The sequence below is a fragment of the Bactrocera neohumeralis genome, chromosome 6 (genome assembly GCF_024586455.1).
Source record: "Bactrocera neohumeralis isolate Rockhampton chromosome 6, APGP_CSIRO_Bneo_wtdbg2-racon-allhic-juicebox.fasta_v2, whole genome shotgun sequence".
NCBI classification, from domain to species: domain Eukaryota; kingdom Metazoa; phylum Arthropoda; class Insecta; order Diptera; family Tephritidae; genus Bactrocera; species Bactrocera neohumeralis.
In genome coordinates, this window is record NC_065923.1 from 10904453 (window position 1) to 10930319 (window position 25867).

Here is a 25867-nt window from a genome sequence, read left to right on the forward strand (position 1 = left end):
TTTGTTTTAACAATAAATAAAATTAAAAATATAATTAAATTAAAATAAAAAATTCCTTAAACAGTTGTAACTTCTGATTACTTCTTAAAACGACTAACTATCGAAAACATGTCGTATTAAATCTTGGAACAAGTACATCGGTCTTGCTTGCTGGGTATTACGGGCGCAATGAAACTACTTCAACAAAGGCTCTGGAGGTTATCCGTGACATCCGGCCAATACACATTCAAGTGAGGATTTGAGGTAATACAAGTACTTACGACCAGGCAGCTTATGATTTTAGGCTTCTGGAGGCAAGCTAGACGTCGCTATAGGCATGGCATCCTACTCGTCCTAGGTAATGAACTTGGGTTAAGCTGGCAATGCGACCAAGTAAAGGAGACTCACGAGGAACTAAACACATCGTTTTCATTATTCAGTAGATAAGTTTGGGTCAATGGCTCTTTGATTCACTGACCGTTCAAAGCATGGAGCAGGACCAGGGCGGGCTTTCGCTGTAGTTTCAGATTAACCGACTACCATTCCGTCTTTCAGGCCGAAATTGTGGGTGCCAAGTGGACTTCTGCTCTAAGCAGCAAGTCTATACACATTCTAGAAGATAGTCAAGAATCAATAGACTTCTGGCAGAAAACATATTTAATTTCAGCTGGATACACAATCCCCTTAAGCTGCTCAAGCTCCTAAGCCCGCTCAAGTGGAGCTTGGATAAACAGCTCAGATCATGGAACACAGGCCATATTAGAAAGTTACTTTGGGGTACTGTTGAGGTTAGACCCTAAAACCTCCTACTTGTACTCCTACTTACCTTCAAAAAATGTGAAAAATGGTTTCGATGGAATGTAGGGCATGCGCAGAGGATGGTGAGATGCTGGAACATTATCTATGCGAATGCCCAGCCTTCAGCCGGATGAAAAGGGGATATATTCATGGCTCCCAATACTCTAACTTGAGATGAGATAGAGGACAGTCAGATGTTTTACCAAATCTGCAGAGCTGCTGGATAAGGCTTAAATTGGTTACCTCACGAGAGCACAATGGGCCTAATGCTGACCAAAGTGGGACCGCATGCTGTCCATCGCGTATAAGCGTCCCTTTTCAACAAACCAAGACATATTTTAACATGGCTTTTTCATCGTCCAAGCAGCCGTAGAAAATATTAATAATTTTGCATGAAAATTTTGATTTAAAAATATTACATTTAGTATATATTTCTTGTACCACTTCAAACAGGTGCCATAGTACATTTATTTTCCCTGATAAACTTATAAAGTCGCTATTCCAATGTCGACTTTTGACCAAAAATTTTAAATCACTATTAAGTGATAAAAAGTGGAAATAATTGATATACAGTTTGTTTGACTTCATCCCTGATATCTCTAACAACAACATTTCCGTCAGCCAACTAAGATTTCGCTAATATTAAATATCGTATTGTCCTACATTCGAGTATTAGCATATTTTAACTACCTCAATGAGATTATATTGTGAAACTTTAACTAAAGACTTAAATCCTTTCCTTGATTTCTGGTTACAAATAGAAAACCCACCCAACGAGCCAGCCCGAAGTTAAAAATAACTAAATTAAACAACAAAACGTTTGAATAATTGCACTTTTATTACAATTACTCTTTTTTCCAATCAATTTTTTTTTCCTTGTCATTTAAATTTTTCGTCATCAACATGCATGTTTTTAGCAAAATCGCTTTAAGGGAAGAAAGCCTCCTTTATATACTCCAACATCCTGCGGTGTATGCTCAATTCAGATGGATCCACATCCGCATATCTGCGAACATTTGTTCTACGTTCTTCTAGTTTCTCTTTCAACGCCTGTTGGCACAAAATGTCGAGCAGCTCACTTTCCTCCTCTTCTGTCATATTGCCGTTTAACTCATAGTATTCCTCGTTCTCCTCGATATCTTCCAAACTCATCTTGCTTTGGTTTTCTTGGGTTGTTTTAATTTTCAATGCACAGCAACTCACCGCTAGTTTATGTCAGAGTGAAGACACTAGCACTAAGATTGATACTAACATAAACTCAAGATTTGCGTTGCTTTTAAAGCGCAGAGCGCAGGTAGCAGCACTACCAAATAACCTTTTATCGTGAGCCCCGTGTGGCCGTGAGATTAGCGTAGCGTAGTAATTAGCGAAAATCCCTTCTTTAGGAGTTTCCCAAAGGCAGACTTTTGTTGTCTAAGCTGTTATTGAAAAGATTTATTTTTGTTATCTTCTTTTGTCATTGCACCTAACAGATCTTATGAATTCAATTCCTGGAAGGTTAGTGACAATATTTTCGCGATAAATGCTGCACAAAATACTAGCATTCGCATATTTTTGTTTATGAAAGTACGGTATTTGCTTAAGGATTAAAAATGTTGAAATATTAGTTTTGCTCGTGCGAAGGCAGTTTTGGTAGTCTGTTATTTTTAGTAAAAGACTTTGTGATATTAAAACAATGAATGCGCTACAGCAAAGTTTAAAGGAGTTGCTGACAGAGACGATTAAAAGAGATTAGCTCAGTCTAGAAAATAGTACAAATATGTAACTAGGAGCAGACTAAGAGGTTCTTAAACATATGTATATTTATATGTATATACATATTATATATATGTATGCGTATGTACGTGTGTATATATTTAGATATTATTATTTTTTTTTTGAAAATATTTTTGTGTCATTTATATTTTCGCAAGAAACAAATGATGATTTCAAAGTAGAAAATTGAAATGACTCGTTTAAAGTAAAAAAGTTGAGACCAATGTTACTTCGAAAAACATCACATTATTCTTCTACTTCTGTGATATTCTTTTCGAATGATTGTCAAACATTAGGTGCGTATTAATCTAAAAAACTTGCAATTTTTTTTAAAGATGATAAAACAATAACGAAATTATAGATTACTGTCGTTTGAATGTACTTTTTCATTGACATTATACGTTTTTCAAATATGGAAAAAAAAATAATTAATACAAATTTTCAATTTTGTGTAATAATCTAGTATATTCAAGTGAAAATAATTCTTTAATTTTCTTTTTGAATTGTGATTTATATTAAAGTTATACTTGATGAGCTAATTTTGTTGTCTGCTTTTATTTGAAATAATATTTTCACGAAATATTTTCAAGATCGGTGTAGCTGCATTCAAAAGCTGATATATCAAAATCATCCTTGTACGAAAAATCCTTTTATTGACAATTTATATTCAAGACATTTCGCTTCAGGATCCGGAAATATTGTTCAAATCGGACTACTAAAGCATATTGCTGCCATATAAACTGATGATATTGTGATAAATATCTTTTAATCTGTCTTTCTCCATTGTCGGTATTACTGTGAATTTTCTACGTGTTTCCTTTCGGCTAATTTCGTCGGACGATTCTGAGCATAGTTCTGTAAATATTTTTGCCAAGCTGCATAAACCTTCTAAATGATTTCTTCAGGCTTTTTCATATTGTTTAAATCGTGATGTTTTATGGTATACAAGCTAGAAAAGCCTTTTTTATAACTCTATCTCTGAAACTTGTATTACGATTTTAAGAATCACACGAATATGCTGTGCTTGTGTATTCAGCGTAGATTATTTCAAGGAAACAAAAATTGATATTCAGAAATCAGTCCATACTTTTTATTCGTTTCGTTTTACGAACCAGAAGTTATGTAGGTATACGAGTATATTTGAAAGAGTCTACAAAGGCTAGTTCCAAGTTATTATTATTTTTCGAATATGTTGAATTGCAAAGTCATGTGGTGATTTTATTTTCTGCTTTATTGATGATCATTTGATAAATCAGCATAACATCTAAACTTTTATTCAAAACTTGAAAAAAAAATCTGTATGTATTGAGCTGTGTTGTTGTTTAAGAGAACCAATATTGATATACAATGAATCTCGGTGTACTGTGTCTTACAGCAACTCGGGCCTTTATATAAAAATACATCATACTTATTATTTTAATCATCATTTATCACTCGCTCATATACCAATCAATTTTGTGTTTCATTCAAAATTTTACTTAGAATTTTCTCTTACTAACCACTTCAAATGCCTTCGTATTCTTTTTTATTGAAACACATGCTCTGTGCCAGTGTTATTTAAAATTTTATCTGTAAAGCTGTATAGAAAATATTTAGCAGCATCATTTGCCAAGCTAAATGCGATGAGTTCCATAGCTTACGCCTCTTTATGTCGAATACAGACATATGATTTCCGCCAAAGCTCAGAAACTCATTTAGCAAAAAAGTGACACATACTTAATTGGGTTTTAAGGTTTTGAAACTCATCAGCTGATATGATATTGCTTACAAAATCATACAATCGTGAGATATCTTGTCAACTGAGGAAGAATCGAATTTTTTCTGCTAATCTGCAGGACATTAAAAATATCAAAGATATACTAGTTGTTGACTTGAAACGAAATTTACTTTGGAACGAAGATTGAGGATATGGTTGACCAAATAACAGTAGCTGAGAGTGTACACGAAGACCGGGGTCAATTCGGCGCCGAATGCAATAGCTCGCATTGATGTATAGAACGACTTGGCGCATTTTACGTCGAGATTTTAAATTGAAAGCATACAAAATACAGCTTGTGCAAGAACTGAAGCCGTTCGACCTTCCCAAGTGACATCGCTTCGTTCTATGGGCTCTTGAGAAGTTACAGGAATATTCGGCGTTTACGGGTCAAATTTTGTTCAGGGATGAGTCAAATTTTGTTCTGGCTCACTTGGTATGTAAACAAGAAAAATTGGTGCATTTAAAACGAAGAACAAAAAGAGGTGCCATTTCATCCAAAAAAGCAACGATTTGTTTCGTGAAATCATCGGTCCATATTTCTTCAAAAATGTTGCCTGTCAGAACGTAACCGTCAATGGCGACCGTTATCGCGCCATGATAACCGACAATTTGGTGCCTGAAATTGAAGTTCGTGATCTCGGCGACATTTGGTTTCAACAAGACGGCCCACACATTGCATCAATCAATATGTTTATTGAGGGAACACTTCGGTGAGCAGATAATTTCACGCTTTGGCACGGTTTGGCAAAAATCGTGTGATATGTAAGTCTAAAGTTTATGCGGACAATACCGCTTCGATTCAGTTACAATTCAAAACGCTTGAACAAATCATCGAAAATTGGGCTCAACGGAAAGACCATCTAAAAAGTAGCCGCAACCAACATTTGAAGAGTTATGTGCCCGCGGTGTGGACACCCAAAGCCGAGCTGAGTGTGAATGTAAAAAAATGTGCTCGGCTTATGCTTTTCAGATTTAGTAAGATTTTCTATTGTTCCATTGTTATAAACATGAAATATAAAATTCGTAGCTGCTTTGAGTTAAAAGTCTCTAAACATCACTCAAACCAAATCAATCGAAGGAGCAACAACTCCAACAACTAAGGTAAAACAGTTATTTACTTAACCATAATTTATTTACTTATTTAAAATTAATCATCTTACAACTAGTTAATTGGTTTTTACAAAACCTTTGTAGACTCAATATTTGAAATATTACTCAAGCTTTATACAAGCTAACATCCTTCAGGTAAGCTTCGTGTAGATAAGCTTTCAATTCATCGTATTTTCCGCAAGTTGAATCCGCATCAGCTGCAATCGTTGGACATGTGTTCTCGCTGCCTTTCATTTCGTGCGCTTCAACCTTCTCTAAAAACACCTGCGCCAGCAGAGCGGCAAACATGGTGCCATTACTTTGCTCGTCGGCTTCGTTGAAATATTTATTAACTTCAGAGTTGCAAGACATTCTTTGCGAAGTTTTAACTTTAATTTATTCAAATATCTTTGGAATTCTCTGAGTGCTGTTGGTTGCGAGACCAGGCTTGAGGCACTCTTACTAATTATCAGTTTTTGCGGAACTTATAATGCAAGGACAGCAGGTAGAGACGTAAATGACTCCTATAAGATATGGCAGGTAAACTAAAAACGCGGAGTTTAGAAAGATTAATACTAAGCGGGCTAAACACAACATTTTCCCAAATTATTTATGTAAATGATGCGCAGATGTGGTGAAGATTAATTTAAAGGTTGAAGGGAAAAACTCACGTGTGTAAACATTTTCACTTACTTACTTCACTTAAAGTACAGTGTCAACATTTTGTATAGAAATGGAAGTGTGTCTATTACGAAAGCGTAAAAGGCAAGTTTCCTAAGAAAGAATTAAAAGTAAATAAATTTGTGAAAAATACATATATAAATATCGCTGCCTGCTTTGATGCAGGAAAAAATGCCAAAATTGGTTGAAAGATGAAAAAAACCTACAATGTATATGACCTCATTTTAAAAATAGATTTTTGGGATCGATAACAGAATTGTCTAAAAAAGTGTACACGAAGACCGTGCAGACTCGATTCGGTGACGTTCGCAGCAACTCGGACTGACGACGACGATGGAACGACTTGGCACATTTCACGACGAGATCTTAAATTAAAAGCGTAAGAATAACAGTTTTTGTAAAAACTGTAGCTGCTCGACCTTCCCAGGCGACATCGCTTCACTCTATAGGCTCTTGAAAAGTTCCAAGAAGATCCGACGTTTTCATGCCAAATTTTGTTCAGCGATGAGGCTCATTTATGGCTCAATGGGTATGTAAATAAGCAAAATTGCCGCATTTGGGGCGATGAGCAACTTAAAGAGATTCCAGAACTGTCATTTCATCCAAAAAAGAACAAACGTTTGATGTGGTTTGTTGGCCGGTGGAATCATCGGTCCATATTTTTTCAAAATGATGAAGGGCAGAACATAACCATCAATGAGGACCGTTATCGCGCCATGATAGCTGACTATTTGATGCCTGAAATTAAAGCTCGTGATCTCGGCGACAATTGGTTTCAACAAGACGACCCCACAAACACTTCGGTGAGCTAAAAATTTCACGTTTTTGACCGGTTTTTTGGTCACCAAGATTGTGTCATATCACACCCTTTAAAGACTATGCGGACAATCGATTCAGTTACCAGTTGGAAAGCTCGAATGAGTTATCGAAAATTGGACTCAACGGATGGAGCCTCTCAGTCGTAGCCGCGGTCAAAATTTGAAAGAGGTAATCTTCCAAAAATAAATACCAAAGGATGTTTTTTCGAATGATAATATTAAATTTAAAGTTTCTGTGTTTTTTCTTAAAAAAAAAAAAAGCAGGGAACCTCGAAATAGATTCCTTTATTTAATTTTACCATATTTAATATGTTTTTCTCTGAAAATTTTGATAGAAAGTTACATTCTTGAGATAAGAATTAGATAAGAAGTTTTTTTTCAACACATTTAGTTTTTTTAATCAGTGTTGCTTACTACAGTTGAGAAAATTCACATGTTATCATCGGTAAGTTGTGGATATGAAAATATTTCTTTCTAAAGTTCCAAAAACAATGTAGAAGCTGAGAGTATATGTGACCATCCGAAAACCCATGTAGATCTAGGCAATCGTATACGGTATAGCTTTTATATTCAGCAGATTTTATTTGCAACTATCAGACCTACTGTTGTTGTTGTATCTAGAATTATACTACAAAAGCTTGTATGTTTACCAAACAAAGTTTGTCATTCTTTATACGGACCTACAGAGGAACGTAGAGCTAAAGCTGTATTTAGCATGTGAAATACATAAGTATGTATGTTTCAAAAAAGAAAAAAATAAAATGTTTATGCCATCAACAGCGCCATCTAGTGTAGCTTCTCTACAGCAGCGCGGCGATCCGAGAGAGTGAGCTGTAGAATGCCGTATCCTACAGAAAATCACTTCGTTCACATCGAAGCGAAAAGCAGGAAGACGTAGCAAACTGCTGGACAACTTTCATCTTTTTATTAGAGAGAATCATGGTAGGAAAAGCCTCCATTCTTGCATTCTACGTTCTCTCGTTAAAGGTATGAATTGCCATGCAAAGCGAAGAAAGTTGTTTGTGAATGAGCCATTGCTTTGTTGCTTCACTAAAGTCATAAATAAGACTTGGAACTTTGGTGTTCATATCGCTTAGTAAAATAAAGCTATGTATGTATATTATTCGATTTGCATACTTTAGAAAGATTTTATTTATTTCTAACAATTTCTTTCGAAATATTTCGATGTCATTAAATATGGTAAAAATGTACATACTCTTACATTTTCATTGTTTTTCTCCGAGGCTTTGAAAAACGAAATGTTATTTATATTTTACACATATAAATTGTATCCGTGTCTAAGGGAAAGACAGTAACAACTCATTTATCCGCTGTATATATACGGAACAATCCGAAAAGCTTTCCTTGTTCCGCGACAGTTTTGGTCCGTAAATTCTCAACATTATTTCGTCTTCTTCGTCTTCATATAGCATTTCTTCTGCCTCTCGTTTATGTATATCGTTATCCTCTTCATATGGAGTGATTTGATATTCGAGGTGCGCTGCTGCTAATATGTCCAGTAGACAGACATCGAAATGCCATTTGTCTATACCCAAACAACGCTCCACCCTTTGTCTTAATTCTCCGTTATGTGGTGCAGATGACATTTTTATAAAATAACAAAGTTTGCTGGAAGATGTGCAGATAGTTTCAAACTGTTGTGAAAATCCGAGTTTGTGTTACTTATTTAGAGTTTATACGTTCAGGCAATTTATTCAGAGGCTGGTAAATTTGTCTGCAAAACAATAGATTTATCAGCGGAAGACTTGGAAAGGTTCAAATTATAAACAACACATTAAATGATGGCATACCACTGCATTGGTTCCCAAAGCGAAGTGGGTTATTTGTAGAAATTTCTTCGAGCTTCAAATATCTGCTATCTCACTTTAAAAATAAGGAATCCTAATAAATTAAAAAAAATAAATAAATTGCATGATCATAAAAGCAAAGTAGCCTAATGGCTATATATTTTCTTGTTTACCGATTTATTACTACACGCCTGGGCGACGTGATGTCCAAAATCCAACTGGCGTTCTCACCTTAGCAATTAATATGTGATATTTAGTTAACGGTCAACGACAAGCATCAGGTGATGATGCCTTTAATATGCCTTATTATGGTAGCTTAATTAATGTATGTAAGAGAGATGGCAGTAGTGTAACTCTTATGATGATAATGTAAAGGAGAACGAGGATAACTTAACCCTTAGTTTTACCAAAATAAATTAACTTATTATTAACTTGGGAATGCATGAACTAAATAAATGTAAAGAGACGTTTAGTGGGTATGTGGACAATAAATATATAAAAACTAGTTAAGAGGAAGAAAAAAGTGCTTAAATGGATATATCGACAACACCATACATAGACCTATCGGCTCATGGCAATCAGGGATGTAGGTTATGTTTAATTTGAGCTGCGGTATTTATCAGATATTACGTCAACGCCCTTTACGAACTTTAAGAGCGATTTGATGTATAATTTCGATACTTGATCTAGGCCCTTCAACTGCGAAATTCCTGAATATCTAAGACAAATTCTAGAATAAGCTGGACAAAAAACGCAGGCGATGTTCCAGCGCCTCTCTCATGCTTACTTCTGGGCCTTTTTTGCGTGTATCATCGTTACTGATATTAGGTTGTCAAATATCGACTTTTTGTCTTTTCAATTTCACGGCTATATACAAAGCGCTACAGATCTCTTATCTAGCAATACTAAACATCTTTAAAACGACGTTATCCATGATTAGTTAGAATATTGCTAATTTAAAGTTTTCCTTCGTTAAAAACAAATCCGCTATTGAGATTAATGGTGTTTTGGGGTATAGTACTCCATCACTTCGAACTGTGGAGGAATAGTTTCGACGATTCAGAGCGGGTGAAAACGACATCATGGAGAAGCCAGCCGGCCGAAGACCTGGGACGACGAATACCGATCAAATCATGGTAAACATCGCGTTAGACCGGCATTTGGCATATCGTGACATCGCCCAGAAGATGGGAGTCACCAAACCATTTTAAACCATCTGCAGAAGGCTAAATACTCAAAAAAAGCTTGATGTTTGGGTGTCGCATGATTTGACGCAAAAAACCGCTGGACCGCTTGAAGCAGGTGATCGACCAGAAGCGTCCAGAATTGGCCAACAGGAAGGGTGTAGTGTTTCACCAGGACAACGCCAGACCACACACTTCGTTGATGACTCGTCAGAAGCTACGGGAGCTCGGATGGGAGGTTTTATCGCATCCACCATATAGCCCAGACATAGTACCAAGTAATCACACCAATGATTTTTCCAATTCTGGAAATAGTTTCCATAAGTTCTTTTTGATATCGCCTTCAATGGATTTCACGAAGCGACAACTTCAGTTTGGGGAATATGAAAAATCTCACGGGGCCAAACCCGGTGGTTGGTCGATGGTTTCAATGCGTTTTAGGCTTTAAATTCTGTCAAAATTGTATTATTTTTGAAAAAAAAAAAAAAATCAGCTTTATCGGGACGAGTCGAGCGTTTCTGTTTCATACCCGCAACTTCCTACAAAATCCTACAAAAAACGGATTCGCGAGCAATGTCGAGCTCTTTTTGTTACTATTCTCATCAGTTGACGAGGTCGAAGGTCGCAGAACGAGGCAAGTTTTCAACGTTCTCTCCACCGACTTCGTAGGCTTTTTATCACTCGTATGCTTGTGTTTTTGAATCTCCGTAAGCCTTTTTCAACATTCGCAACGATTCTGTACTCGAAGTTTGTTCAGAAATCAAAATTTGAGATAAATTCTTTCAAACTTAGTGTTATCGACTATCAAAACACTAGTTTCTTAATACCTATATATATCATGGGAAAACACATGTTTTTGGCAAAATTCGTTTTTTTATTCAAGATTTATTTATTTATTTATTTATAATAATTCATATAACAAAAAGAGTTTTATTATATAAATACATAAACGCAGCACTGGCTACGAGGCCTTCAGCCGTCTTGTAATTATAACTAGGTGAAAAATTCTAATTGCTAAGGGTTAGTAAAGATGTAAGTTGCTTAAATATATTTTAACAAATCGTTGGTTTTTAGAATCTATATACAATCATCAATGTTGCCAGAGTTGTGGGCTGTTGGGTGAAGCATCGGACAGAGTGTGAGTAAGTGTTTGATAGTAGCGGTGTCATCGCAAAGGGGGCAAATGGATGGGCTTTTACCCGATAGTAAGTGGGCGTGTGTTATGATAGTGTGTCCAATCCTTAATCGAGTATATGTCTTCATTGCGCTAGTTGGAACTGTTGACGAGTAGATTATACGATTTCTGGCTGGGTTTATGACCGCGTAGTGATGTTTAAATGTTTTCCATTCGCTTGCGTTTTTTTGATGCCTTTTGTGCTTAATAAGGTTAAGAATGTCTTGCTTGGATGAGACGAAGTATGTTAAGGCAGGAGTCCTGGCTACATTTTTCGCAGCGAGGTCTGCTAAGTGGTTGCCAGTAATACCAGCATGGCCAGGGATCCACATTACTTGGATTTTCTGAGGGGCACCAATGACCGCGTCTCTGATAACTTCTATTATGGGATTGCGATTGGAAGGAGACGTTATTGCAGACATACACGATTTGCTGTCTGTACAGATGAGGAACTTTCCTTTAGTCTTTTTTGCGTAATTAACTGCATGAAGGATAGCAGATCCTTCAGCGGTAAATACAGAGGTCGTTGAGGGAAGAAGCCAATTGCAAATAATTTCTCCTGTGGCAGATTCAAGATAGTTCTCTTCCTTTGTCCGGAAACTCGTCATCAAGTAATTTTCTTTCTTCAATTGCATTTTTTTCCTAACTAAAATTATTTAATTTTAGTAGCGCTATCTACATACATATATGTGAAGTCGGGGACTTTTGAATTGACCTGTTATATAATAAGTTGTTTACTCAAATCTAGGAAGTTTAGATGAACAATTATAAAACTAGTATTCTCAAAGATTTCAGACGACACTTTGTTGGGGATTGTGACGCAAGTGAAGAGTTTCGGTTTTCTCTCACAATTTCTGTTGCTAAAAAGCTGAAATCACATTGCCAGCACCTCGTTCTACTTGCTAAACTTTGCTTATATTCTTCTGACCTAACCTAATGCGTGAAGCCCCTTCAACTTCTATTTAACAAATATCTCGCTCATCTTATTTGGCGCAACTGCGTCACAACGAAGCTCCACATTTTTGCCAGCACTATTTGCAATTCCACTGAATCACTACCGACAATTGTAAACAACTACCGTTATGCGTGATGATTCATATCGCTCTTCTTGTGGCACTGCAACTCAGCACAGATCCATTAGCAACGCATACAAACACATGTATGTGTGTACAAATGGAGCAGCTTGCAGACGGGAAAAGCGCATGCAGCTTGTCAAGGCAACCGCACATTTCTTGGCAACTATACAAACGGCAGCAACAACACAGCGAAAGCAAGCATCCACAGTAATGCCATCACTCAGGCGCTCGCACAGAACATCACTCAAGTCAAGCACTTGGCCGCACAGGCAGTCAGTTAGTCAATCAATTTGAGTGCTTGACAGCTTTTTGTGTGTCGAATTGAAACTTCTGCGATCAGCACCCGGGCGTTTCTTGGCGATGATACAAAAAGCTGCAGCAACAACACAGCACATTTCTTGGCAAAGCAAGCATCCACAGTAATGCCATCACTCAGGCGCTCGCACAGAACATCACTCAAGTCAAGCACTTGGCCGCACAGGCAGTCAGTTAGTCAATCAATTTGAGTGCTTGACAGCTTTTTGTGTGTCGAATTGAAACTTCTGCGATCAGCACTCAGGCGTTCTGCCCGTCAAACGGAAGCTGCAAGCAAATAAAATGTGTGGCGCGTTGCGATGATGATCTCCACATCTGCTGACTAGCCGAGCATCCGCAATGGCTCACTTTCGCTTTGTTATTTTAACAATTGAAATGAGAGCAGAAATCATTCGCAATGGAATGTAACGACTTCTGTGGTTTGCACGAGTACTTGTAACGGTGCTGTAATAACAGTACATGGTGATGACGTGCTCGGTGCGCTGCAAAGGGGTTCGACGCATCGATGGGTGGGTGGATGTGAGTGGGTGTGTAATTTGAAGACGTCCAACAAGACACTCTGCGGCATTGATGTGCTCAGCTGATGCCCTCAGCTCTCAGCTGTTGCCGAGGACGGCTTTGACGGAAGGCGTTGCAGCTATCGTTAATACTACCCTGCTATTGCTGCTGTTGTTGTTCTTATAGTCATCTTCAAGTTGTTTTTGCGCTTAAGCGAGCACCGTGGAACTGCGTAAGTGGAAATGGCAGTATTTGCGTAGTTGCGGGAGGCGTGTCAAGTGCCACGGAGTCGTGTTGTGGGTGGCTTGGCATAGCATAGCGTGGCAGCGCGGCAGCGACGGCGAGCGCTGTTCAACTTGACGTAATGAAAATGACAATCACACTTGAGACAAATTGTGAATTTATTCAAGCAGTCTTCTTCTCTGCGTCGCGGGACGGAGCTTTTAATGACAGCGCGCTTTTTCTCGTTGGCTGATTTTTGTAAACTCGTTTATGGCGCGTCGGAATGCGAGTTCAAATAAATGACATACTTGAAAGCATTGCCCTGTCAAATGCACTTCAATCACGAATCAAAAGTGTACTGAATTAGTAATTGTAATATAATGTACTTCGCGGCAGGAAATCTACTGTGCATTTGAAATATTTCAATTTATTAAACTTAAGATAATTGAATTGGAATTGTCTGCGCTTTTTGGGTTGATGGAAATGACCCACTATTTTTCGAGCGACAATAGAGTTGAGAGTAGTAGATCAGTCTGCTCTTCGTTGCGGATGTTTGCAATGGCTGGAAATATCTCGCGATGAAGGGTTCAGGTCCTACCATGTTAGTGGAAACTGCGGAGCGGGCGAGCTCATCATCCTGTTCATTCCCAGCTATACCTTTGTGACCGGGCACCCAAATGAGGTGGACTTGGTTAGGTTGCGCTAGGCAATTCAGCCATTCTCCACACTCCTACACCGATAGCAATTTGATCTCATAGGCAAAGATTGCTTTAAGTGACGCTTGTCTACCGTTAAGTATGGTTATACTTTCGTTGGAGCACCGTCTATGCATCGACTTATGGCAAAGAATTCTGCCTGAAAAAATGTTCGGAAAACTTTCTATAGGTATATAGAGTTTGGTTCGTAATACTACGACTCCTGCATCAATTCCTTCCGACGTTCCGAGCTGCTGGCGTACCACTTGATTCTGCAATCCCTAAGCAGTAGCTCGAGATTGGAATCATTCCATTCAGCCCTGCTGATAAGGGTAACCTTGAACTTCTTGGTGAAGTTTACCCCTTTGGTAATGCCGTTCTTCGGGAGTAGAGGCAATGGTGTAACTCTGTCATCCGCTGGGACGAGATTACTTTAGTGCTTTATTCGCTTTGACCATGGTCAGGTCAACATGGTGCTTCCATGGAGCAGAGTGGAATCCAGCGTGAGACCAAGATATTTGGTCATCTTTATCCCTCTATCCCCAAAGGTAAGATTCCTGAGGCTGGGCAGGGACCTATGTCTCGTGAACGGGATGATGGTCGTCTTGGTGGGGCTGATCTTTAACTCAACTCCACTGCACCATCCTTCAGCCTGATTTAAACCTCTTTATAATAGGTCACAGAGACTGCCCTCGCTTTCACCTCTGGCTATAATAGCAATGCCTTCCGTGTAACCTTTCCAGCGGATCTAATTGTCAGTTAGCAAAATTAGTTGGTCGTCCATGACAAGGCTTCATATAGGGGAGATAGCTCTCCACACTGTAGGCAGCCTCTTGTAGTACCGAGAAAAATCCTAGTATCTTCTACTGTGATTTCAGCTATTCTGGTGCGCAGTACGGCTTCTATCCATCGGATCCTGACACAGTCCCTTTCTCCTGGTTCGTTCTTGTGAGACGTGTTGTTAAAAGCACATTCAATGTCTAGGAACATCACAAAACATCATATCCTCTCCTTCCAGCGAACTCTCTATCTTCGAAGATAGATATGGTCTGTCCCAAACATATATACGGAAATTAGTCTCTCAGTTTTCAAGATATCGATTCGAAGTTTCGCATCTCTTTTTTCTGAGAAGTTGATCATTGGATATCCATTATCATCCTGGAGATGGATTATTGCCAAATTTCTATATTTACATATATATAGTATACTCTTCTCTCCCCCTTTCTTTCATTCTTTGTGTATTTGTATGTATCTAGTCAGCTATTCCACTGTCAAAAGCAGCATACAATTCCAAAATAAATGGGTATTACTTTTAATATTCAACTCAAAACGTGCCTCCCAGCGGGCAATCACTCGAAATAAATTGGCATACTTCAAACACGAACGAATGTATGTAAGAGCGTAAACTAATTCATTATAAAAGGGACGAACAGAGCAGAGCAGTGATCCTGCAGTGCGAGTCTTCGAGCATGAACCCAGTGCAACCAAGTGTGAAATAGGGGCGTGGGCAGTTAGCACACCCTGTCGAGCAGCACTTACTACCAAACACTGCCAACAGTATATTACCGCGATGATTTTCAACGAATTTCCTTCGCAGGACGAAATGAGAGCGCGAAGAGAATGCTTGTCCAAGCAGTGCTAAGCACTCTGAGCGCAGATGGAGGGGCACACATGTTTGACAAGGCTTACAAGTACAAATGTTGCATGTAGTGCATATGCTGCCTGCATTGCCAGACACAGCGACGCAAACAAACCGCATGCAGTGTTGCACGCAAATGGATATAAAATGGAAATAAAAGATGATAAATAATAAAAAGTAGCAGCAATGTGAGCGATGCCATATGTGATCACTGCAGCGCCGAGTACGCAACCGCTTGTGTGGGGTGTGAGCGTAAACAATGCAGTCGGTTGAGTGTGCGCACATACATGAATGTGAATGTGCGCGTGTGGCATGCAGCATTTGGCGCAACTCCTTTGAATTTTTCATTTGTAACAGCAAAGCGCATCTAATGCAAATCAGCTGTAACCCACTCGACACTCTGCGGTGGCTTTTTGTCTGCAACACCACGTATAGTCTGTGTGTACTTTTGTTTGTGTATATTAGTGGTGAAGTCCAACTTTTACTTTAAATATGAGCGCGTCTGCTCCGTGGCGGTGTCGCACCTTCGTTCACTTTTGGATTAACATGCACCGGCAACATGTTGCATGTGGGTACCGCGTAATAGTAACCACAGTGTCTTTAAATGGACACATTTTGGTGTATATATGTACGCGCAAGTATATTTAAGGGCGATTCCACGTGGAATATAACTTGGAATAATTGATAGTATTAATTCTACGGTTCCAAGAAAATCGGAAGATCTTCTCCAAGAACATGAGAAAGGTGACTTCATTCACTATAGCTGCTCAAGAGCTAAAATTTTACTAAGTGGCCAAATAAAAGTGAAGGAGGTGGCGTTTTTATCGTTTAGCGTTAACGCCGACGCGACATCCCTAAATAAAGCGGCAACTTTAAGTCAAATTCTTACTTCAATTCTAAAATTTGTACAAAAGAAATGAAATGCAAAAATAATTATTTAATTAATAATACAATCACTAAACATCGCGCGACAAGCTATTTTTCAGAAAAATTAAAACTTCTTGTTTTTTGCAGCCAACTTTACTTCTTAACGCATCATAATCGATTTTTTCCGCCCTTATTTAGGTAAGCGCCGTACAAAATCTGTGGGCATGAGAAGTTTTGACAGTAATTTCCTGCCGCCGCTTTATTTAGGGACGGAAGTTAGGTAGCTAAGTAGGGAGGATGCCTGACGACGCTAGTAGGCCATTACATATGTCCCACAGCGGCGTGCGCCGAAAAAAATCTCAAGGGGGTTTGTTATTAAAATTTCGCATCATGTTATCAAAGGGAAGAGAGAGATAAAAATAATTGGAGTTAGTGCTACCAACGTATTTTTTTACTATTTACATAATAAAATACTTCCTCAGTTATTCAATAAATTGTATTAACTTTACAAAAGAACAAAACTTTTCGCAAATGCAAAAAGTGTTTATACTTGTAACGATATCAAGTATTCTGGGATCTGAAGTCATGATGCTCACATTTTATGTTCAAATATCTCTGTGGATACTAAGAAGAGCGAGGCCGTTCAATCTGAATCCGCTAGCTGAATTCCGCAAGTAAGTTTTTAGCCTACGCAGAGTCGGAAACGATTTTTCACTGGAAGCAACTGATACCGATAAGGTTGCAGCAATCTGTGGATTTCAGACGTGCAGTTGGGCAGAACTTTTTCGTGACAAATATTTAGGGTTTCATTGAATGCTTTTAGTTCCCTTTCTCCTTTCCTTATGTCTGACATAACCCCTAAAACCCTCGTTTGTGTATTCAGGGACATCGCACATGTCTAATAAATCATAATTTGAACCGAACACCATCAAGGAAGGAATCAACAGCACCTGATTTATAAAAACATCATTAAGGAAGGAAACAACAGCACCTGATTTGTAAAAACAGAATTCAATAGATTCCAGACTTAGTTTGAAGGGATAACTTGGAGCCAGAGAAGAGAGAGTGAGAGATAGTGCTGTTCTGAAAGTTGCCACTGATAAATACTGAAATATTTGCTTGAATGTCAATTAGCAATCAATTTTTTATAATTACTTGTAGCTCTCAACTCTCGGATAGAGAATATCACGGTAAGTTGAAGAGTTGACGAAATAGCTAAGTTCGACGGTATTTCACACAACGGTACTTACGATACTCTGTAAGCGGAACGGAATCTGCTGTTTCTTCTAAGAAAGATGTGTTAACTCGACAGCATGTTCCACAATTTATTGGTCTTTTCAACAACAATAATACCGCCATAGTATTAAATGAAGAGAATATAAAGTCGAAGACGTTATGAGATAGTCTGCACATCTTAGGCAAGGCTATTGTTGACATCGTTAAGAGTTGGATTAAACAAATAAAAAATATATATGCTAACAAGTTGCAAATATAATACCTTTTTTAATAAATTTTATAAATTGATAAATAGTATTTATGCCGCTACTAAGACCAAAGAATTTCTCAGAATTTTCAAATCTTCTGTGGGGTATTCGACTCTGACCACAAACTGTATGGTATTGGATTCAAATCTGGGTTTCCATACGCGAAATCATCTACAGCTATAAACACAGAAATATTGCTTTTAAGTTAGTGTTGGGTGGTGTTTGTATTGTATGCTGAAAGATCCACTGCTGTCGATGGAAGAGATTATTGCTTAACATCTTTACTGCGACTTCTGAAACATCCTGCTAGTATAGTAACACCTATAAAGAAGACTCCCGACCAAGCCATTACAGTACCTGGATGGTGACCACGTTGAACTCTTGAAGTAACATTTTTTGGTCTTTGGAAGTTTTTGCGTATAACATATAGCATGTTGTCGTTTTGCTTATTAAAAATCTTTTTTTATCTTTAACGTACACATTAGAATTAGTAAAAGAAAACAGTAACTGAAGCCAAAAATATATTCTTAGGTATGACAAAGTATAGTAGTTCAACGAATTCTAATTTAGTGGGTCAGTGAAGTTATCCGAATATGCTCCTACTTTCAATACAGCATTTTGATATAATTATGGAAATAAATTGCTCAATGCTAATATGTGCTTCAATTTGGCTCTGAAAGGTATTTACACAAATACATATCATTTATAATTTCGTATCAAATTTGTGGAATGCCCCCAATGCACTTGTCCGCATATTGTGTGGCATTGGGCACATCTGCTTTGACTCATTGCAGCTGCACTCGCATTGACATTGCCATAATTGCGCTGGCAGCGGCACACCGTTATGCTTTTTATTGCCCACAACACGAAACAAAAATTGCTGGAGCCTTTGTTTACCATTCCATATATGACACATGTCAACATCTGGCTGTCTGCCACCATTATTTGTTTGTTGTTGTATGCCATCGGTTACAAACAAATGGCTTGCAATGCACCGAGCACAGCTAATCAATGCTTTCGGGTATGTGCGATGAGCTGGTTGGGCAATTATTTGACGTGGAAGCAGGGAGTGGGTAAATCAGTGGACTCGTACTTGCCGTCGTTGACACTAATGGATTTTTCTTGGCGCTGGGGAAGTTGTGCTTGACAGTCGCCACTTGATGCGCGGAAGTGAGTTCGTATTCATATTTATGTATTTGTAGATAAGTATGTATGTCATGTGTTGTGATGTGTGTAATCGCTTGTTGCATGTTTGTGACGTGTTGACACTAATTGAAATTTGACACATTTACTTTGTACCGTTAATGCGCCAAAAATACACATAAAGTGCACAACTCAAATTTAATGGAATCGAATTGGCTTTAGTTGGCACATTTCAGGAAACATATGTTTGTCAGACGCGAGGTCTCGAAATAAAACTGCAAATGGTGCAGTCTTTTTGTAGAGATTTGCCGGAGTGAGTGCGGCTCTCAATGAACTCTCTGCAGTAATTGATCAAAGTAATGCCAGCGGAATACCATGCCGAATGGCAAACAAAAACAACAATGAATCGGCCACGAGAAAGTATCGCAGCGCAAATTAAGACTGACAAGTGCCACACAGCAGTGGCAGCGGCAATACCAGCTGGAATAGCAAAGTGAGGTTAAATTGAGATAAACGGAAGGTAAAAAGTAAATAAATAAAGTAAACATACAAATGTGTGTGTAAGCAACATGAAATCACTGCCAAACAAATGACTGACTGCAACATTGACAGCCGACAATTCAGTTGCCACGCTCGAGTTGCACACGAGCAAAAGCTGAAATGCAGAGAGTTGTTTTTGTTGGTGTAAATGTACAATAATATCGGAAATCCTTTATATGTATGTATGTATTTACTATGTCGGTAGTAATCAGTGACATGTGGCAGCAGGCAACTGCGTTCAACCCGCTCACCAATAAAGCACGTCTTTTCAACTCACTGAAAGGTGTCACTGTCAACTAGTGCTGATGGACACACGCAAGCATTTCTGTTGAGTAATGTTAATGCTGGAAAGGATATGTCTATGGTAGAAAAAAATCATAAAAGTCACTACGGATACTTCGCTTCGATTGAATCAAAGCTGAGTGACACGCGGACTGACAGTGTCGTCGGAAGAATTCAGAACACATACATATGTATGTATGTGTGCTTTTTTGATGGAGATTCTGGAATTTGTGAGAAAGAGTTATAGAGAGCACTTTAAACGGTAACAAATTTTTAGAGTTCGCCTTAGAATATGAAGGTTTTTATGTTTAGTGGAGTAAATATTTTATTTTTGCATCTCTCATGCTTTTTGTATTTATTAAAAAGTTATAATATATTAATGTAAGAAATATCTTAGAGTCTCGAAAATATACTCGGTAAGCAGGTGAAAAAGTCTTGAAATGAAGAGAGAAATTTCATCAATAGGTAGCAAGAGAACTTGAAGATGTCAGACTTGATTTCTTACCTTATCAGAAAATTTGGAATATTGCGCGGTTCACTACAGTTTTCTTTGTGTAGAAAACGGTGTGCTCTGCATCCCAATCAAACAATGTTATTTCCTGTCGCTGAGTCTTGGACATCTGAATTTGCCGGAAATAGTTCATTCATATGTACGCAAGTGAATACTTCGTATCTTGTTTCTTCAACCATAACATAATACTGATATATCAGCTGTAATAAAATAAATTTATTATTTGATTAAGAACACATTTTCTGGGGGAAATTAAATAAGCAGAGAGATAAGCCATGTTATTTATGCAGAACAAAGGAGGTTGAACAAATAAGTATGTGTAACTTTTTTCGGATGAATTGGGTGTCCAAGGGGCATCGTCGAAGATTGTTATCTTGTCCTTCTCTTGGATTGTCATCTTATCATGCTGAGGGGGCTCAGTGAGTGCAATGATTCTGAGAGCGGTGAGGGCGGTAGCTTAGATAGTGAGGATCCTCCCAAGTCGGTAAGATCGAAAGTGGATACCGAAGCTAAATCAACCCAGTAGCGCAGTCCTTCTGCGAGGAAGTTGGCGTCTGTTCACATGCCCGTGACGGCTATAGCGGGCGTTTCCCTTGGAGCAAACGACAAGCGCATTATAAACGTGTATATTTGAACGGGAAGTTGAACGCCAAAGTAGCTGATCTACCAACGAAATAGGAAAGCTGGGCTAGTCACCCATTTTTCTGAAAATACGAAAATACTGGAATGCTGAAACTAATCCTACGCTCGAACCGGATTTAAAAGAAATATATCGTTGTCGAACCTGAGAGGATCTTTTGTGAGAATATGTCACAGACAGTTTCCAGTTATTACTGGTACAAAATTAATCCGAGAGGATGATCTTCATAAATCGCATTTTCGGTGGTTATATGGCTTAAAAAATAGAAATATTTGCCCTTTCATTTCTTTGTCATTCTTTTTCTCAAAATTCAATATCCTGAAAATTAACCATTGGGTTTTTTTAATAATATCACAGTTTTTTTTATAATGGGTTGTCAAAAGTCTGTTAAAATAAATGAATTTTTGATGACCACTGAACCATGCTGGGTTTCTTTTTCGACCAATAATTTTAATATTTTTCTCATAAAAATACTGATAACGACAATAATGCAAACACGATCATTTTCAAATTACGATTTTTGTTCTTCTGGTTATATTTAATTAGGTCTTCCTTACACCATCTGATTAAATTTGATTCAAACCCTGACAAATGTACAATATTTTGAGGAATTTGAATATAGATCTTTACTATCACCTACAAAATTTCTTTAATTTAAGGTTAATTTAATTCTTCATGCAACCGAAAAAACCCGAAAAAGGCCAACTCAACCGGGACATCTGGTTTCGGCTCGCTTCGTCAGTTTGTTAAACAGTTTCGACGTCATATTCTAAAACCTAATTGATGAATGTAGAACCCTCGGAATCTAATTTTTCAGTATCAAAAACAGAAAAAAGTTACAGGGGACCAAATCTGGTGAATGCGAGGCTGAGTGTTGACTCTTCTTTCGTTTTTGACCAAGATCCAATCACAATCATGCTATAATGGTCCTTTACAACGAATAACTTCATATATACACCTCAAAATGGTCAAGTAGTATCTCTTACTGATCATTTAATTCTATGGAATGAATCCTTGGTGATGCCTGCCGATGAGTATTACCTTAATTTTTTACCGTCTTTGACGTGTTTTTTTCGGTCTCCGCCCTTTTTGTAGTTCGGTTCTGGCATTGACAAGTTTCATATCCAAATTTTATCCAAAATGTGTTGAGTCTGTACAAAACAATAGAAATTCTCAATACCCCAATAATATTTGTTTATTTTATAGAGATTTTTTAAATTTCACAGACGTTCGTTCCCACGTATGGAAGCAAGACAGAGTCTTGGGAACCTTATTTATAAATTGAAATATAATTTCATCTTCTGTTTAATCAATGTCACAGCAAAAACCTCAAATTCAAGCAGTTTTCAACGACACTTTCTTTTTTCCTTGCAAAGATTTTGGATGGGAAGGCCCACTCAGGCATATTTGAAGACTTTCGTTATGAATGGTTCTATTTCCAGTTACTACACTTAAAATTCGACAATACAGTGAGTCAATCGGAAGCTGAATTATATGTTTATGGTTTTCGCCAGGTGAATGGCAAATATGAAGATCTTAGAATAACGTTAGTTTTACTTTTCTTTATCTAGCAAAATAAAAATAGTCTCACTTCTACTTTATTGACCTCGGTCCACATTCTTTAAGGGGTTATCTACAGTAAGGAGCCGAAAAAAGCGTATTTTTCATAATTTTTTCTGAGAAAACTTTTAAATTTACTCATCCAAAATTGTGTACAAATATTATGCTATTTTTAACTGTATTTTAAGACTTAGTATTAGGAAAAATATTTATTTGGAAAGGAAATACAGCTGATCTCTGAGAGCTCCTCTCATCGCATTTTGCGGTGATCACTATATCTCTGAACTGGACGCTCTGAAAGAAAAAAACCAAACAGATTTCGTTAAAGTAATATTATATCTGGTAAAGCAAGTCGAAGTAATAAGCGAAATAGTTTTTTTAATGGCAGTTTCTCAAAATAAAATCGATTTTTGGCCAAAATTTCGGCTTTTAATTGTTTATAAAAAAAAAATCGGCGAGAATAAATCGCGATTAATTACTAAAAAATGTATTTAAAAAGCTCGTCTTAAAATTTGAGACAAAACGATTTAGCCGTTTTCGAGTAATGTTGGTCGCCGACTTTGAAAACACCATTTTGAGAAAAACGCGTAAAGTGTGGCCTTGTACTTCCCAGCACTCTGAAACGCCTTTTCAAATTTGCGTGTAACTCTGAAAATATTCACCGGAACGATATGCAATTTTTTTTGTGTATTTTTAAATATACGCACATTTAAAAAATGATTTTTTGAAAATTCTAACTGTATATAACCCCTTACTATCTAACTTACATGATAATACATAAGCGCTGTAAACAATAGCATTCAAAATTAAAGTTGTTTTGTTACTTTAAATGGATTAGTTGGACAAAACATTGCCACAAATCAACAATTTTGAATTCGCAAAATAAAATTTTCGTAGATTTATTCATAAGCCCAGCAGCTTAGCTCACTTCAGTGTAAATTCGAGAGTAGCTCAAATAAATGTTATATTTTATCAGAGATAACAGTATTTTAGGCAACTTCGAAATCAAAATGTAACATGCAACACACACACATGCAAATTTTTCAATTAAAAATATTTTTAAATCCATTTTCTGTTTCGCAAAATAAACCAAGGCGCTTGTGCGTGCGTGTATATTTCCCTGGCATATCAATGATCAGTTCATTTGCTGGATATGCGGAATTAAGTGCAAAGCAAATAAATAAAATGCAAATTTCAACAAAACAAGCTCTGCTTCTTCTTATTTTGCAGCAATGTGTAGTTTTCATAGAAGTTTCAAAAACTACAAACACACATACTAACACACATGCATGTATCATTGCGACGGTAATGCGCCGCTTTGGGGAGCAACAGAAACTACAAAAGTTTATCTAAATGGCTGATATGCTAAATGGGATTCTCACATTACAAGCGAGCGCATTTCACTCCACATTTTTGCACGTTTGCACTACTTTTTGCGCAAGCTCCTGTGTCCGTGTCAGTGTGTGTGTGCGTTTGTGTGTTTCTATTATTTCATTTAAATGCGAATGAAAAATGCGAGATGCGAAATTGATTTATTTCGATTTTCCAAGTTTTTGTTTATTTCATTTTATACCGTTACTTTGTATCGCATGAATGTGGAGCAAAATAAAAAACGAAAATAAATTTACTCATATGCAAATACAAACACACACACATAGCTGTTTTTGCATTTACTTGCATGTATTTGTGCATAAAAAGCTTATCTCGCTGCCAGCGAGCGCATGAGTGAGCAGGCGTGAACTCGACTCTCGTCGGGGTATGCATGTGTGTGTGTGTGTTTAACATATTTATAAAGGGCAACTCGACTTTGTTGCTGCACTGGCAGACGCTTAAAAGGCTTTGTTGTATCTCCTGGATAATTGAATGATTTGAATTTTTATATTCAATTTATTTGCAACTTTCTGCTACCGCTGATCAGCAGCGCTCTACTTACGACTCAGACTTGAGAACCCAAGTAGAGGGTGTATTTTTTGGAGATGTGGAATTGGTGGTCAATATTTTGTCTTTCTTAGCACACAAATTTTACGAAATTAAGTGTTTGAGCTGGGCTTTGAGCATATGACTTCACGAATGCATTATCGAAAATAATTCGCCGACTGTCGGTTACTAACTGGTTAGTAATAACTGATTCCTTAGCTTAAACTGAAAAAAGCCTGTAAAACGACAACAAACGTAGTATAATCAAAAGGTCTAAGCGACTTAAAATTTTGTCCATTAGTTTAAGCTTCACCTACTTAATGGTTTGTCGATTCATTCTACAGCAAGTAATTAGCACTTAACATCGGTTGCACTGATGCTATAATACCCTTAACAAATGAAAAAGTGTCTATACAACGACTTGGTTTTGATCGTTCAGTTTGTATGACAGCTACATACATATATACTATATTCGACAAACGTTCTCACGCAAATGATTCAGTACGGCCAAGTAGAACTCCTTAGTAACCGGAACAAATTCATTATGCACCAAACCACGAATATCGAAAGAAACAATAAGCATCACTTCGATATTTGAGCGGCTTTGGCTTCCAATTTTTTCTTGTCACAATGTATACCTACATATATATAGTATGTACACTTCAGGGCTGTAACGTAACCTTCTCGATATTACAAACTTCGTGGCAAGCTTAAATACCCTGCTGAGAGTTTGACGATTTTCGTACTCAATTAAACCATGAATTCTCACTGCCAGGCAAAAATGTTAACAAACAATATTATTTGAGCGTTATGTGTCATAACGTTAAACTATTTGTTTGCAACTACCGGAATGAAAGGCAAACAACTCTTGGTTTCCTGATCACGACAGTGCACTATGTCGTACTGAGTTCGTTTTTCGCGACTCTTTTTCCAAAAAACACGACTCAGATCGTACCGCAAGCATCGTTTTCAAAAAAATTAAGAAGCAGATTTATGGACGACTTTTTATCACGATTGAGGAGATAAAAATCGAATAGAAGAAGGGTTTGAAGGCTATACCGTAAAAAGCATACTTGTTTTCCAAAATTTTCGAGAACTGGAGAAAGCATAAATCAAAGTTCGTTTAATAAAACTTGAATTACTTTGAAGGGGATGAAATTGATTTGGAGGAACTTACTTTGTGACCAATGCATTTCAATCATCAGTTGTAGAAAATTAGAGCCATCGTAGAATCGAAAAGCAGATTGTGATGAGCAAGTAGCGAAGGATATTATGCACTCAGCATTAGAATGGACTTCGCAGTGCAATATAAATTAAGAAATGCGTACGAAAACTTACAGAAGAACACTTTTCAAGGAAATCGGCTTATCAGAACTGAAGACGTTGGCACGAAACAGAGAAGTTTGGGAAGTTTTTGTGTATAGACTAAGTTC

The 25867-nt window shown here is 37.5% G+C and overlaps 1 long non-coding RNA gene across 1 annotated transcript; it reads right to left on the reverse strand.

Moving 5' to 3' along the window:
- Positions 1-7995: 7995 nt before the first annotated feature.
- LOC126762562 (uncharacterized) lies at positions 7996-8944 on the reverse strand. The gene is made up of 3 exons (XR_007667479.1): positions 8861-8944; positions 8691-8781; positions 7996-8614 (listed from the first exon to the last, which is right to left on the reverse strand). It is a non-coding gene; the product is annotated as an uncharacterized LOC126762562 (long non-coding RNA).
- Positions 8945-25867: the final 16923 nt, after the last annotated feature.